This window comes from Protopterus annectens, chromosome 10.part0 (assembly GCF_019279795.1).
Source record: "Protopterus annectens isolate FY-2018-M chromosome 10.part0, PAN1.0, whole genome shotgun sequence".
NCBI lineage: Eukaryota > Metazoa > Chordata > Ceratodontiformes > Protopteridae > Protopterus > Protopterus annectens.
The window spans coordinates 1,697,042,479-1,697,057,112 of NC_056744.1; positions in this window are offsets into that span (position 1 = coordinate 1,697,042,479).

The window sequence follows — 14,634 nt, forward strand, 5'->3', positions numbered from 1 at the left end:
TGGAGAAAGTAGTAACATATTTATGTTATTAACAATGTACAAAGCAAAAAATCAGTATATTAATTAACTAAATAGCCATAATTAGCAAATTTAACAAGAAATGCAGTTTGAGATGAAATTAACAGCCTGACTTAGTAGTGAGAACAGTGTAATGCAGTTTGTTAAAAAGGAGCAATTAAGTTATAAGACTAAGCAGTACGTGTGTTTACAATGCTAACTGGAATAGAGTGTTGAACCAAGTTATCCTATAGCAGATAACAGCTGTTGCTGTGACAGTGAGCTAGCTTAGGGTGATGTAAGAGGGTAGTAGGTGGTCTAGCCAGGACTGTGGCAGGAGCAATACCAGTGTTTAGCTAGATGTTCCTTAAGGAGGTGTTTGAACTCATGAATGCTAGGGTTTTTAGCTATAGGTTGAGGAAGAGTGTTCCAGAGTTTGGTAGTTTTATAGAAGTAGAGGACGGTGTTTATTTATTGTGGGGCTGACTAATCTTTAACATTAGTTTGTTTGAGGATCTTAGTGATCTAGGATTGCTGTTGGATTGTATTAGCTTAGCAAGTGCTGGGCAGTCGTTTGGTTTGTGAATTATTTTGTGGGCTATGGACAGTTGGTTTAATGTTAGAAGGTTTGGGAGTTCTAACGATTTGAGTTGTGAGAGTACTGAGCAGTGGTGGGTTCTGTATGGATGGCTTGTAGCGAATTTGACAATTTTGTTGTAGCATGATTCTAGATTGTTTAGGTCTGATTTATGAATGCTTGTAAATACTTGGGAGCCACAGAGTAGGGTGGAAAGTAGTTGTGTGCAGGCAGTGGCCAGTCTGGCACTTTCTGGAAGGTAAGGTTTAATTCTATATAGAATGCCTAGTTTAGAGTAGACTTTTTTGATGGTGAGGGAGATGTGCATATCGAACCTTAGGTTTTCATCAATTGTGATGCCTAGAAGTTTGGTTTATTTAGATGGTTCTCTTTTGGTTCTGTTTGTGGAAAGGACTAAAAGTGGCGTCAGACATGTTCTAGGTTTATTATAATCGAAAACAACTAACTTGGTTTTGTTAGGATTTACTATGAGTTGATGGTTAGCGAGGTAGTTTTCTATATCCTGGAAAGATATTTGCATTTTTGTTTGTAGATCCTGGGGTGTGAGGGCTGAGCAGATTAGTGTAGAGTCATTGACGTACTGCACTTTGGAGGGTAGTTGGGTTGCAGACATGAGGTTGTTTGTAAAAATTGTAAAGAGAAGGGGGGCCAAGTATGGATCCTTGGGATATGCCAACAGTGATGGCTAGAAGGGGGGACAGGGTGTTCTCCCACTTGGTGACTTTCTGATGGTTAGAGAGATAACTATGGAACCATGACAGGGCTGATGTTTTGAGGCCAAGGGATGATAGTTTATTTAGTAGGATTTGGTAGGAGACAGTGTCAAAGGCTTTTGACGTGTAAATAAATATAGAGGAGGCCATTTGGTGTTTGTGAAAGACAGTAGGGCACTGCTGGTACTATGTTTCGGCTTAAAGCCATGTTGAGAAGGGGTGAGGAGGTTGTGATTAAGGAGGTAGGTGAGGAGTTGGGAGTGAATGCATTTTTCTAAGATCTTGGCTATAGGGCAGAGGATGGCTATGTGGCAATAGTTAGTTACATCTAAAGAGGGGCCGCCTTTGTGTAGTGGAATGATATGAGATATTTTCCATAGATAGGGGATATATTGTTCAGAGATTGAGTAGTTGATCAAGATTGATATGGGATAGGCAATTGAGGGGGGAGAAATTTTAAGGAATTCATATTCCAAGCCCCAATAGGTCTAAATAAGTGCAACAAAGTTTTATACTAAGGTTAAAAAAATACAATAAAGGCAACTCTGGGAAGTCACTGATGTGCACACACTGCTTGAGAAATCCAGTGTCTAGAAATAGCTGTTTACTATTTAATTGTTTAGGTATCTGGGTTATACTTAGTTTGAAGACTTTATAGGGCTTGGAACATGTTAGGTACAGAAGGATTAACTGTAGGAAGAAAAAAAAAGGAGAGGTTGGAGGTAATAGATACAGGACACAAAAATCAGAATATACAGTTACAAGAGTAGTACACAATTTTTTTTTATTATACTCTGACAATTGTCCTTTAAAGAAAAAAAAAACAGGTTTCAGGTATCACTGCATTGTTTATAACAATAAAGAAAAACACTAATCCAATACAGCACTTATTAGTGCTGTTTCTACTTTAGGAGTTGCGTGGTTACTAGAAGATAACATTTACCTGTGCAATGTCTGGTTGTTGAAGAAACAAAAACAGAGAAAATTAACACCCACAGAAATGGATAGAACTGAAAAGCACTAGCTGCAATTTGAGTAGATTACAAACATCATGAATAGAAGAAAATATATTAAGAATTTCAGTGCTACACTTACAAGTTTTTATAAACTTGTTAAACATAAAAATAAGCCAATAACCCTGCTTTACAATGTAGGATTGTTTGTTTTACCTGGTATGCACACAGATGCCACAGCCAGCATTAGTTACCCACCAAAACCACAGCTGTGGGGAGCCCCCAATTGTCTTCCCAAGTATGAGGGCCGCCACATGAAGCAGCTGCAGATTTCTCCACCTCCTCCACTCCTTGTTCAGTGCCTCCTAGATGTTCAAAGGGCGGTGTAACATCACCACTCAATCCCACTATTATTTTAACCTTTGTAAGGTGCACTCAGTCAGATCTGCTTCAGTAAAGCAAGGGGTCTGATTGGCTGCAGCAACCAGGGAAGTAAGTTCTAGTTTCCTGATTGGCTGCAGCAGCCAGCCAGGTAAGTAAGTCATATTTTCACATTTTCAGAAAACAGCTGATCAGCTCACTCAATGGTGGTGCACACACTGGTAGCCCACTTAGACCATACCAGCCAAATCCCCAAATGGTCACAGTCTCTCTCATACACTTGCAACTGGATATTGAAAATAGATGGTTGCACAATAACATCAAATAATTGTTTAAAGTTTCCTTTTCAGCTGGAATGTGTCGTGTTTTAGCAATTTGAGTTGGGCTTCTATATGTGACATTTTGTAAATCTGGTCTCAAAGTATCAAATTGTAGTAAAGTTAAAACTGGAATCATTTGCCAAATTAAGTGCAAGTTAATAACTTTACCAGTATACATGTTAGAGGAAATGGTATGTAGTGTTCAATGTATATATTGTATTCTAGGTACATTATGGAGGATCCCTTTCAAAACATGGAATATTTACACTATCGAATCCCACTTCATTGAGCCTGACTTTATCAATCTTCATAATATCAAACTCACAGAACAATGCAAATTAACCCCAGGAAAGGAACCACTTGGCCACCATGGTGAACTTTACCCTTCCTCCACTGTAGTGCAATTATTGAGTTGGTATATTTATTTAGGGGGTGTGGGGCAAAACCCCCCACTTTGAGGGTTTTTTATTTTGCTGTTTGTTGTTTTGTCCTGGTGGTCAAGTGGTTCCTTTCCCATGATTTGTTTTCGTTGTTCAGGAGTTCAGTATAATGAAGATTCAATGAAGTCAGGCTCAATAAAGTGGGATTTGATAATGTGAGTATTCGCTGTTTAGAAGTAGACCCATTATGGCTACACATATACTGTATATGTACACTTTTGGTATGCACAGCCCAGGATATGATTGAAAAGGGTCCTTTGACTGACTAATTATGCAGTTAATTATTTTGTAGTATTCATTAATTTTATTTACTCTTTTGTTAACTGGGTTAGTCCCACTAAACAACTGTCCTCTTTTCATGGGAGACCAGCTGTGGTATTCATACTGACGAGGTGAAGTTTATCCAGAGCATCTATTTATTTCATTATTTATTTATTTACTTACTTTTTGTAGTGAATCTCCTTTGTTACATAACTGTTCAAAATTAAATTAAAATATATGTACAGGAAATTAAGCCATTTGGGTAAAGCTTGCATTCCAAAATGTACAAAATGCAAAAAGTAGGGTGATTGCTGGTTTCACTGTAAAGAGGAAGTTGGAAATAATGTAAAAAATTGTAGTAGGGAAGAGCCTTATTATATACAAGAGCAAGTAAGAACAAAAAAACTAGAAGACTTTGAAAGTGAAGAGGAGTTTTTGCTTAAAGTGATGGGATATCTAATATTATGTGTGTTAAAATTATACCATACATATATAGTATATATTTTGAATAACAAAAGCATTGGAAAAGAAGGTCTAAAAGATGTGTTCATAATGGTAAGGGTTAAACAAAGGAAAAGAAATTATTTAAATGTAAGGAAAATAAATTATTTAAATGTAAGGAAAAATAGAACAAGAAAAGGGGGAATTATAATTTCAGTGTTTTATCTTGTAATATAAATAGTATTCAAAATGTTGACAAAAGATTAGCTGTACTGAACTGGTGATGAAACTGCAAGCATGATATAGTTTTTTTACTGGACAGAAGGTACATGTCAAATGTAAGGAAGAAATTAAAAGAACATTTCTGAGGAAAACTAGCATATGGAGTTCAGGGGTTGAGAAATGTTTATGAATATGTGCTTTATGGAATGTCACTGATGGGGAGACCTTTGAAATTACTATAATTCAACCTGGCTGAGCGACTCTTATAGATTGCAGGATATGCAGTGATATGCTGAGATTAATAGCTATCTATACTTCAGGTAAATTAAGTGAATTTCTATTTAAAAAATTAGAAATAATTTAATACTTAACATATATATTGTCATATTAGTTTTTTCTAGTGTAATTTTCCAGGTCCACTTCTAAATTTTGAGATCTCACAATCTTGCTTTTCAATATCCCTGAGCCATAATGTCGAGATTCTGGAATCTCAAAATTGTAAAATAAAAAAAAAAGATGCCAACATTTAAAAACTTGTTTTTGCTTGAGGGCAAGCCCTGCTGCACCCACCACACCCCTTGCAACCTAAATATACTAATTCCGAGATCGCTGTACAGTGAAGAGAACAGTAATGTAGATCGCTATACAGTGCAGAACAGGAACATTACCATTCTCTTCACTGTAGTGCGATCTTGGAGTTTGTTTGTGTCTTTCTGCTTTTCCCGGTTAAGGGTCGCCACAGCGGAACTCCGGTCTGCTAATGATTGGTAGTGGATTTTTACGTACCGGGTTACCAGCCCTGACGCACAACCTTCAACGAAGGCACGCTCCATTCACGTATGCCTCCACACAAAAGACGCTCTAGCTGAGAATCGAATGGGACAACGTCTTGCTATGAGGCGACAACGCTACCGCAGCACCACCACCACAGTCCTGGAGTTAATATATTTAATTTGCAGGGATGTGAGGAGTGCAACATGTTTTTAAATGTCGTCATCTTTTTTTTTTTTTTTTTTTTTTTCAATTTTAAGATTCCGCAGTCTTGACATTATGGTTCTAGAATATTGAAAGTCGAGATTGTGGGATCTCGAGACTTCATAGTGGTCCCAGTTTTCCATACCTAAAGGAGAACTGGGAAACAATGCAAAGGTGTGCAGAGATATATGTAAATACATTTTTATATAAATAAATGAAAAGAAAAAGCATACTTACAAAAAATGTAATTTGATGACAGCAATTGATTGTATGATATTTTCAAGAAATTTAAACATTATTCAACAGAGAACGTCTGAAGTTTCTTTCTCAGACCATGGAGCAACACAAGCAGACTTTGGGGGTAATGGTGATTTTCTAATAGAATGTAAAAATTTAAAAATATTAACAGAAACATGTGAAAAATATTTGCATTGCATAAAGAAGGTGAAAGCTTTTAGAGGTGGTTAAACAATGAGGGACTTTTGCATTGATTGGGAATCTTGCTGTGTTATACATAAAGGAAAGTATGCAACAATTTATTTGGAGGTAGAAATCTGTTGCCATAAGAACATTAAAAAAAAGTCTTTTTTATAAAGAGAAGTATTTAAATTAAAAGGGATTTGAGTTAATTATAAAGAAGGAGTTGTACACGCTTCTATCCCACTTAGACCATACCAGCCAAATCCCCAAATGATCCCCAAATGATCACAGTCTCTCTCATACACTTGCATATGTAGATACATAAGCACACTGGAAGTACCTAACGACACATATCAGAAGCAGGCACAGCACAACCCACAACCACTTTCCTAATGTGTGCAGCCAGATGCTCTAAACAACACTCACCAGACCTAAGCAATTGGATACATGCTTACATGTACATATCACAAACACAGTAAACACTTGATGTCCTATTTCTAATAAGACATGCACATGCACAAAGACACACACACACTGAACTTTCTTTACAGATGCAACATGGTTTTGATTCCTACATCACAAACACTGCAGATAATGTTTGATACCTTGCCACTTGAATCCAATCACATGCTCTTGGGACCTAAACACTGCTGGAATAACATACCTCTTGACCACCCAACAACTCCCCTTACAGAAAGCACTCTTCTACACCCTTAAATATTTATTCAAACTTCCTGACAAGCAGACACAGAGAGAGGAGTTGTGTTCTCACATGCAAACACTGAAATATGTCCTACATAGCAAAGAAACTGTTTTGATGAATTTAGGATTTGACTGACCAGTTTAACTTGTCTACAAGCATATAAATGCTCATTCATGAATACTTTACTGTGCACTTGTTCGACAAGCCAGGAGCTGACCTGAAGGGAATGTGACAAGGAGGACAGCAACCTGCTTGTGGAATTAATCCTGTTTTGAGAATCTTCAATCATCCTTTTATGCTTTAGTAAGGGATTTCTATAAGCATACTTTCATGCTTTATTGAGTGATTTCAGTAAGTTGTAGTAGTGCAGTACCTGTATTACAACTTAGTAACATTTATTTAAACATTATTTTAACAGTTAGACAAATTAGTATCTGTGCTTTATATTCCAGTTCTTCCTTGATTTGCCTACATATACAAGGGAGCATTAGAAATGTATGGATGGGAAATTGGCAAAAATGCAAGCTGCTGTTTTGAAAAGTGAAAGTGAGGCTATGGCAGCCAGGCAGTCACATTATCCTTTGTTCCTGTGGTTTCATTTAGGATCCTTTTAACTGGGAATTGTGGCAGTCCTTGGCTATCCATGTTTATTAATTGACTAAACACATTTATTTTCTGATATTTGCTTTATCATGTTGAGGAACATGGAGGCATTTGATCTTATCCTGGCAAGTGCCAGGCATATGGTAGAATCCCATTTCTGAATACATAGGATGCCAGTCTAGTCTATTAAGGGAAATATACACACTTGCGCCGTTTGGTGCTTCACCAGTTCAGTATGTATAAATCCATCCAAACAGTAGTAAATCATTAACAGAATGACACCAGTGCAGTTTCAACAGAGAAACCTATAAATGTATAAATTTCTTGATTCTGCAGTAAAATTTCTGCTGCAACAAGAAATATAATGCTGCCAAGTATACTTCTAAGTACTTGGATAAATTGCCATGTGCCATTTTATAAGCAGTCTGTTGTGTTATTTACAGTAACTGTATGTCCTGATCACTATAGGTGTTACTTTTAGCAGTGTGCTAGTCTGGATTTGCTGTGTCTGCTACTGTTCTGTGTGAGTGAGATCATGGTAAGGCACTTCTTCAGCTGGACATGCACACATTAGCAGAGTCTTTGTAGGCAGGATGTACCAGCTTTTGTTTTCTTTTCTGTTTCTCAAGCTCTTTTTCTCTAGCTAGACAACATGCACACACAGTGGCTGCAATTACCTATGACCCTATTAGCACTTCAATTTGATAAGTATACAAGAAATGGTTACCACATTTTTTTCTCCTTGCTCAGATCTTAACAAAGGCTGTTTATATGACATGCAGTGTCTTAGGCCTCAGAAAAACTCTGTTGGCTTATGGCCAGTGGCAGTAATAGCATACTCATACGTTGGCACTGGTGACTCTTCAGTAATAACAGTGTGTGTGTGGGGGGGGGGGGGTTAAGGGACATGATGGCCATTGGTTACTAATGAAATGGATACATTTTCTAGCATAAAATTGCTTTAGTAAAAGGACAGAATTCTGCTGTACTGTAGTGTATCAACATGAAACATTGTTAGAAGTGGGTTGCAATAAAAGGGTTTGGAAAATGCAGCAAAGAAAGTCCAGTTCTCTGTGATAAAGAATTGTGAATGTTGGCTACTATTGTTGATAAAACCCTGGAGATAAAACTGTCTGGGCAGCATAGTACAGTTTCTGTCTCCCAGCACTTAGTTTTTCTTGTTTGGTTCTTAGGCTGAGGTAACTTCTGTGCAGAGTTCGCAAATATTCACTGTGTCCATATGTTTTTTTAATGGATGCTCAGGTTTCTTTTAAAACTCAGTGACATGCCATATATGAATTGGTATTTCTCTGAATAGCCCATAGGTGCATGTGCCCTGTAGTAGGTTGGGTCTCTATTCAGGATTAGTTCTGCTGCCTTATACCCAGTGAGTGCTAGGATGGATTCTGGCTTGTCAACTCCCTGCCTTGGGTTAAGTAGGTAATCTCTGAATGAATGAATGAATGAATGAATGAATGAATGAATGAATGAAAATGGGTACAGTATTTTTTCATATAAGGGGTGGCGTAAGCCACAAAACCTTGGGCTAGGCTTATAAATGCCTTAGGGCAGATAGCCTAGTATAAACCTATGAACCTATGAATGAATGAATGAATGAATGAAAGAATGAATGAATGAATGAATGAATGAATGAATGAATGAATGAATGAATGAACAAGTAAAACTGACTGTGACTTACAGATACAGTAATGGGTGTTTTTTTCTTGAGCAGAAAGTAATGTATTCCAGCAGACTAGGATATATTCAGAGGAGATTACTAAACTAATAGCTTAAGGGCCCTTACAAGCCTAGCCAACATAACCTGATTTTATCCAATATATGGCCTCTAGGGGTAAGAAGATGGCATGGATTTGTGCCTATGCCTTGAATATCTTACAGATTATCCCTGTCCATAATGGACATAGGCAGCTTTGTTCTGGGGTCGGCTTTGGGATTATGCTGAGATGTTAGGAGGTTGGTAGGGGTTGTGAGAATGTTGCACAATGTCCAGATGTTTGGTGGTTTTGGTCTGTTCATCACAAAAGTGTGGTCACACAATGCATGCTACAACATAATCTTATTCTAGCATTGTTATTAGGTCACAGGCCCAATATTTTAAATCCCTGATGCAATTCCTTTGTCTTGTGGTGTTTTTACTTCATCCAGATTTATTATAACAATGTTTAAAACTATGTCTCAGTATCAGTAATCCCCATGGCTTTCTCGTGTATGCCTTGTGTGTCTGTAATCTTTTCTATGTCTGTCCCAAGGCTGTCTTGTGTGCCTCTGCAATGTGATTGTTCTGCATGTCAGTAACTGCCTGTCTCTTGTGTGCTGGGTCAGTTTACTAAAGCTTGTGTATTTCAGTCTTGCTATAGTGCTGTCATCATCTTGTTTGGGAGTCTTTGTGGGTGTCTCAGTTCTGTCCTGCAGTAGTGCTGCCTTCATTTTGTGGGGGTCTCTGTTCAGTCTCACTGTAGTACTGTGCTGGTCTTGTGTGTCTCTGTGTAAGGGAGTCTGTTCAGTCTTCCTATAATGCTGTCTTTATCTTGTGTAGGTATCTGTCCTGTATGTGGGAGTCTGTGTGAGTGTTAATGTTCGGTCTTCCTGTAGTGCTGTCTTAATGTCTTTCCAACTGTCTAGATTTTCACAGAATGTTCAGATTTTTGCCTCAACATTTTGTTTTTTCCTCATAAGATTTTTAGTTTTCTGGCAAATCACTGAGATTATCTGAGGAATGAAATTAATAAATGATATCATGCATTTGAGTTTCAGACTTCATATAATGTTCAAAATGCATTTTAATACATACCGTGTTATTCTAGCAACTTTCTAAGTTTATAAGAGCAATATTTAAAATCTGTCCCTAGTTTTGGGCCTTTGTACACCCATTATGTTGTCTTTGTCCTGATTTCTTGAGCTAAGAGGTTGAGAGGTATGTGTGTGGGTGTCTATGTCCTATGTGCGAGCATCCATGTTTCTTTGAGAATTTAGCTTACTTTTATGCTAAAAGTGGTGTTTTCTTTCCCTGAACTCCAAAATGAGGGATAAATCTGTCTGTCTTGTTTGTCTCTGTACTGTGTGAGGGAGTCTCTGTGGATGTCTGTTCAGTCTTGCTATAATGCTATCTTTATCTTGTGTGGGTGTCTGTCCTGTATGTGGGAGTCTGTGTGAGTGCTGATGCTCAGTCTTGTTGTAGCGTTGTTTTCATTATGTGTGGGTGTCTATGTCTTGTGTGTGAGAATCTGTGTAGCTGTCTGTCTTGTGTGTCTCAGTCCTGTGTGAGGGACTTTGTGTGGGTGTCTCTATTCACTCTTGCTGTAGTGCTGTCTTTGTCTTGTGTGCCTATGTTCTGCGTGTGGAAGTCAGTGTGGGTGTCTGTGTACCTCTGTGGGACTGATTACCTTAATGCAGTACAGAGTTTTGTTGTAATGTAACAGCATTGCTACTAAATCCCAGTCAGTGTGTGCGTGTACCTCTGTGAGTGGTTACCTTACTGTGGTACAGGGGCTTTTCATAAGTATCCTGTTTTTTTCGATTATTTATACAGATTATTGTTTTTAACAATTAATATAGAGCACTTTTATTCTCTGCTTTTTAGTCTTCGAGTGTATTTTATTGCTATTAACTAATCTGCACAAGTAACTGATTTGTCTGCAGTTAAAAGCATTCTGTATCTTTACAAATCTTTATCTGTTTGTGGCTTTCTCTAGTGCTACTGGCTGTAGGCTATTGTTTCTAGCTGAAGCCTCTCTTTAACTTGGCTAGATTGTGTTAATAGTTTGCTGAGTGGGGGCTGGTTCTTTTGTGTTCTTGTAAATAAAAAAGTTGTTCTTCTGGTATTTAAGCCCTAACTTTGATAGTGTTTCTGTCTATACACACTGAGCAGAGTGGATAAGAGTTGTTGACCGCAGCTGTTAGCTGAGATAATCTGCACAAGTAACTGATTTGTCTGCAGTTAAAAACATTCTGTATCTTTACAAATCTTTATCTGTTTGTGACTTTCTCTAGTGCTACTGGCTGTAGGCTATATATTTTGTGGCTTTGCAGTTGCCCGCCCCTACTGTAAATCTGATCTGTGACACTCCTCCCAGTCTAGTGTTATTAGCTCATTCTACTAGTACAGAGAGAACATTTGATAAGGCCTTCTGTTTCTCCTTTTTCCCTTTCAAAGAAAAAAAAAAATTTTTTTTTTGCCTGAACCTCCTTGTGTTCTGACTGTGCTTCTCAAACATTTTGGAAATATAGAGTATATTTCAGAGCATTTATTATAACTGTAATTGCCTTAATATTGCTACAACTCAAGTGCTCTAGGTTGCACTGCATCTGAAGTGTTTGTGTGTTTTAGCTGCTTTTCTGTATATATAGACTTCTCTGTTTCTTTAACTAAATAAGCTCTGCAAAGTTGTTTTATTGCATTCCTGCCTGTATTTCTGAGTTTTTTTGCACTTTTAAAGTTTGTTTTGCTTAGTTTAACTGGTAGGCTACACACTCAAGTGCGCTAGCCGAATTAAAGCATTTACTGTGTTTCTGTACCTAATTTCTGCTACGTTGTAAAAAAAAAAAAATCCTTGTTTCCCCCCTTTACTGAACTAAAATAGTCCAGTCTTCAGGTATTGCTGATCTCTGGGCTGTGTCATAGTTCCTGTGTTGCCCATATCCTTATTTGGATAGGAGGAAGCTTCTTTGTTCACCAGTGAGAGTGGGGAGCTCTGAGCAGCCTATCTGTCCCTTGAGGAGTGGTTCCAGCCCAGTGACTTGCAGCTTATTGGCCGTTTTAGGCCATTTCCTATCTCTTTCTAACCCCCTGCTTTAAAGCCAGCTTTAGCGCACTTTTGCGCTTGTAATTTAAAGTTTGTCCTGTTTGTTGCATTTACCTGTTGAGGCTACACACTCAAGTGCGCTAGCCTGTGTTACATATTTATTACATTTTTCTGCTGTTTGTTGCAAAAAAAAAAAAATTATCCTTGTTTCCCATCTTTCCTGACCTAGAGTAGTCCAAATACAGGCTTTGCTGTATTCTGGACTTTTGGAAAGTTCCTGTGTTGCCCATTTCCTTTCTTGGATAAAGGGAGGCTTCTTTGTTCACCAGTGGCAGTGGGGAGCTTAGAGCAGCCTATCCCTGGAGGAGTGTTCCCAGCACAAGAATCTGGTAGTCTATTGGCTGTTTTGGGCCAATTTCTAGCTCTTTCAAGTCCACCTGTATAAAACCCGCTTTGGCACAGTTTGTGCGCTTGTTACTACTCAGCCAAGCTCCCTGTGGTCCTGCAGAGTGGTGCTAGCAGCAGAGAGGCTAAAAGAGCGACTGCTAACCTGATAAAAGTGTTTTTTTTCCTGCTACTACCTGGGTGACTGTCCGATCTAGCTAAACTGCAAGCATTTCTGCTTCTTGAACTGTTTTAAACTGTTTAAAGTTGTTTTTGCACCTGCACTTTTAAAGTTTGCCCTGTTTGTTGCATTTACCTGTTGAGGCTACACACTCAAGTGCGCTAGCCTGTGTCACATATTTATTGCATTTTCCTGCTGTTTGTTGCAAAAAAGAAAAAAAAAATTCCTTGTTTCCCATCTTTCCTGACCTAGAGTAGTCCAAATACAGGCTTTGCTGTATTCTGGACTTTTGGAAAGTTCCTGTGTTGCCCATTTCCTTTCTTGGATAAAGGGAGGCTTATTTGTTCACCAGTGGCAGTGGGGAGCTTGGAGCAGCCTATCTATCCCTGGAGGAGTGTTCCCATCACAAGAATCTGGTAGTCTATTGGCCGTTTTGGGCCAATTTTTAGCTCTTTCAAGTCCCCCTGTATAAAACCCGCTTTAGCGCAGCTTTGCGTGATTTTGCGCATAGCGCAGCATTGGGCAGCACCGCTTAATTGGGTTTAAACCATTCTCTGCTCCACAAAGTCTGCTTTTCACTTTTTCCCTTAGAACTGATCTAGTTCTCATAATAAACACCCTATTCCCACTCTAAAGCCTGGCACTTGCTCACTAAAGCAATTATATAAGTCAGCAAAAAAAAATTAAAAGCACTACACCTTCACAAACTCCCCTTGAGTACTTTGTTCCCCACTGGCCCTTTTTTTTCAATTATAAAGGAATTCCCAATACTATTCTAGCATGTCCAAAGGTCATTTGTCAATCTTCTCTCCGGTCCAGCTGGTGAATCTGGGAATCTTGAGGCAATGTTACAACTGCCTCATGTACACAGACAACCCTCTCCTCCTCCCAACAAATTCCAACACATGTGAGAGATGCAACCATATAGCCAAACTGGAGGCTAAGCTCTCTCAACTCAGTACTGGCGTAACCAGTCAGGAGGAGAAGGAAACCACACTCACTACAATTCCAGTCTCACATAGACCTACCACGACAGCAAACCAAACACATAAACACACAAAACATACTCGGAGGCTCTAAATAAAAATCTGCCTAAGCAGCAGAGACCTCTAAAGCAGACACCCAAGCAACCACTACCCCAAAACAAAACACATGCAACACATAGCTCACAAAGCCAGTGTGCCGAACAGTCGCAGCCCTTAAGGCTAAACAACACACCTGATACACTTGTAATAGGTGACTCTATCGTCAGACACACTGACGTCCCGTTCACCAGGCTGAACAAGGAGAAGGTCACGGTGAGCTGCCTGTCAGGCGCTAGGATCCGCCACATAACACAAGCACTCAGGTCACTCCAAAGCAAGTACAAATATGACTCAGTCATTGTCCATGCAGGTGTGAATGACCTGAGATGTACCTCCCTGGTCTACATGAAAAGAGACATAGAGGAGCTCTCTGAGCATGTAGCCCAGGCCGGTATGACCCTGACCTTGAGTAGCATCTTATCCTTACCAAGAATGATGCCACAATATGAAGACAAGATGATCAATTTCAACAATTGGCTTAAGTATTGGTGTCATTCAAAGGGGATCCAATGCCTGTCTGCCTGGGATGACATGCTCGACAAGCCACGATGCTTCGCTCGGGACGGCTTGCACCTGTCACCCCTGGGCTTTCAGATATTGGCAAAAGCTCTTGGCACCCCCATAGTGCCTTTTTTAGGCAAGGCTCAAAAGACAAACCCACCTCCATAGGTATCACAAGGGATAAGAAACTAAGAGTAATGCTACTCAATGCCAAAAGTCTAAACCTCAAGATGCATGCACTTGAAACTCTCCTTAGCATGGAGAACATTGATATCTGTGCAGTAACAGAAACCTGGTTCAAGGTTCCCGAGAGCACCCCAGCACTACCAGGTTATACCTCATACCATGTTTTTCAGCCCCAAAACTTGGACCGAACCACAAAAGGAGGGGGAGTATCAATATTCGTCAAAGATACCCACATCTCCAGGTTGGTGGCACAGCATGAAGCATCCAAGACTATCCATGTGCAACTAACAGTGGGTAAAACTGCCTTCCAGTTTATAGCCTGCTACAGACCATCCTCCCAAACCCAGGAACCCCACTTGGCCTTCCTGAGAACACTGGAAAATAGGAAGGTCTCTCTAAACACCATTATATTGAGTGACTTCAACTACCCTAACATAGACTAGGAGCATTACTATACCTCCAACACCCTAGCCCAAAGGTTCCTAGAATTTATAAACTCAAATGCTA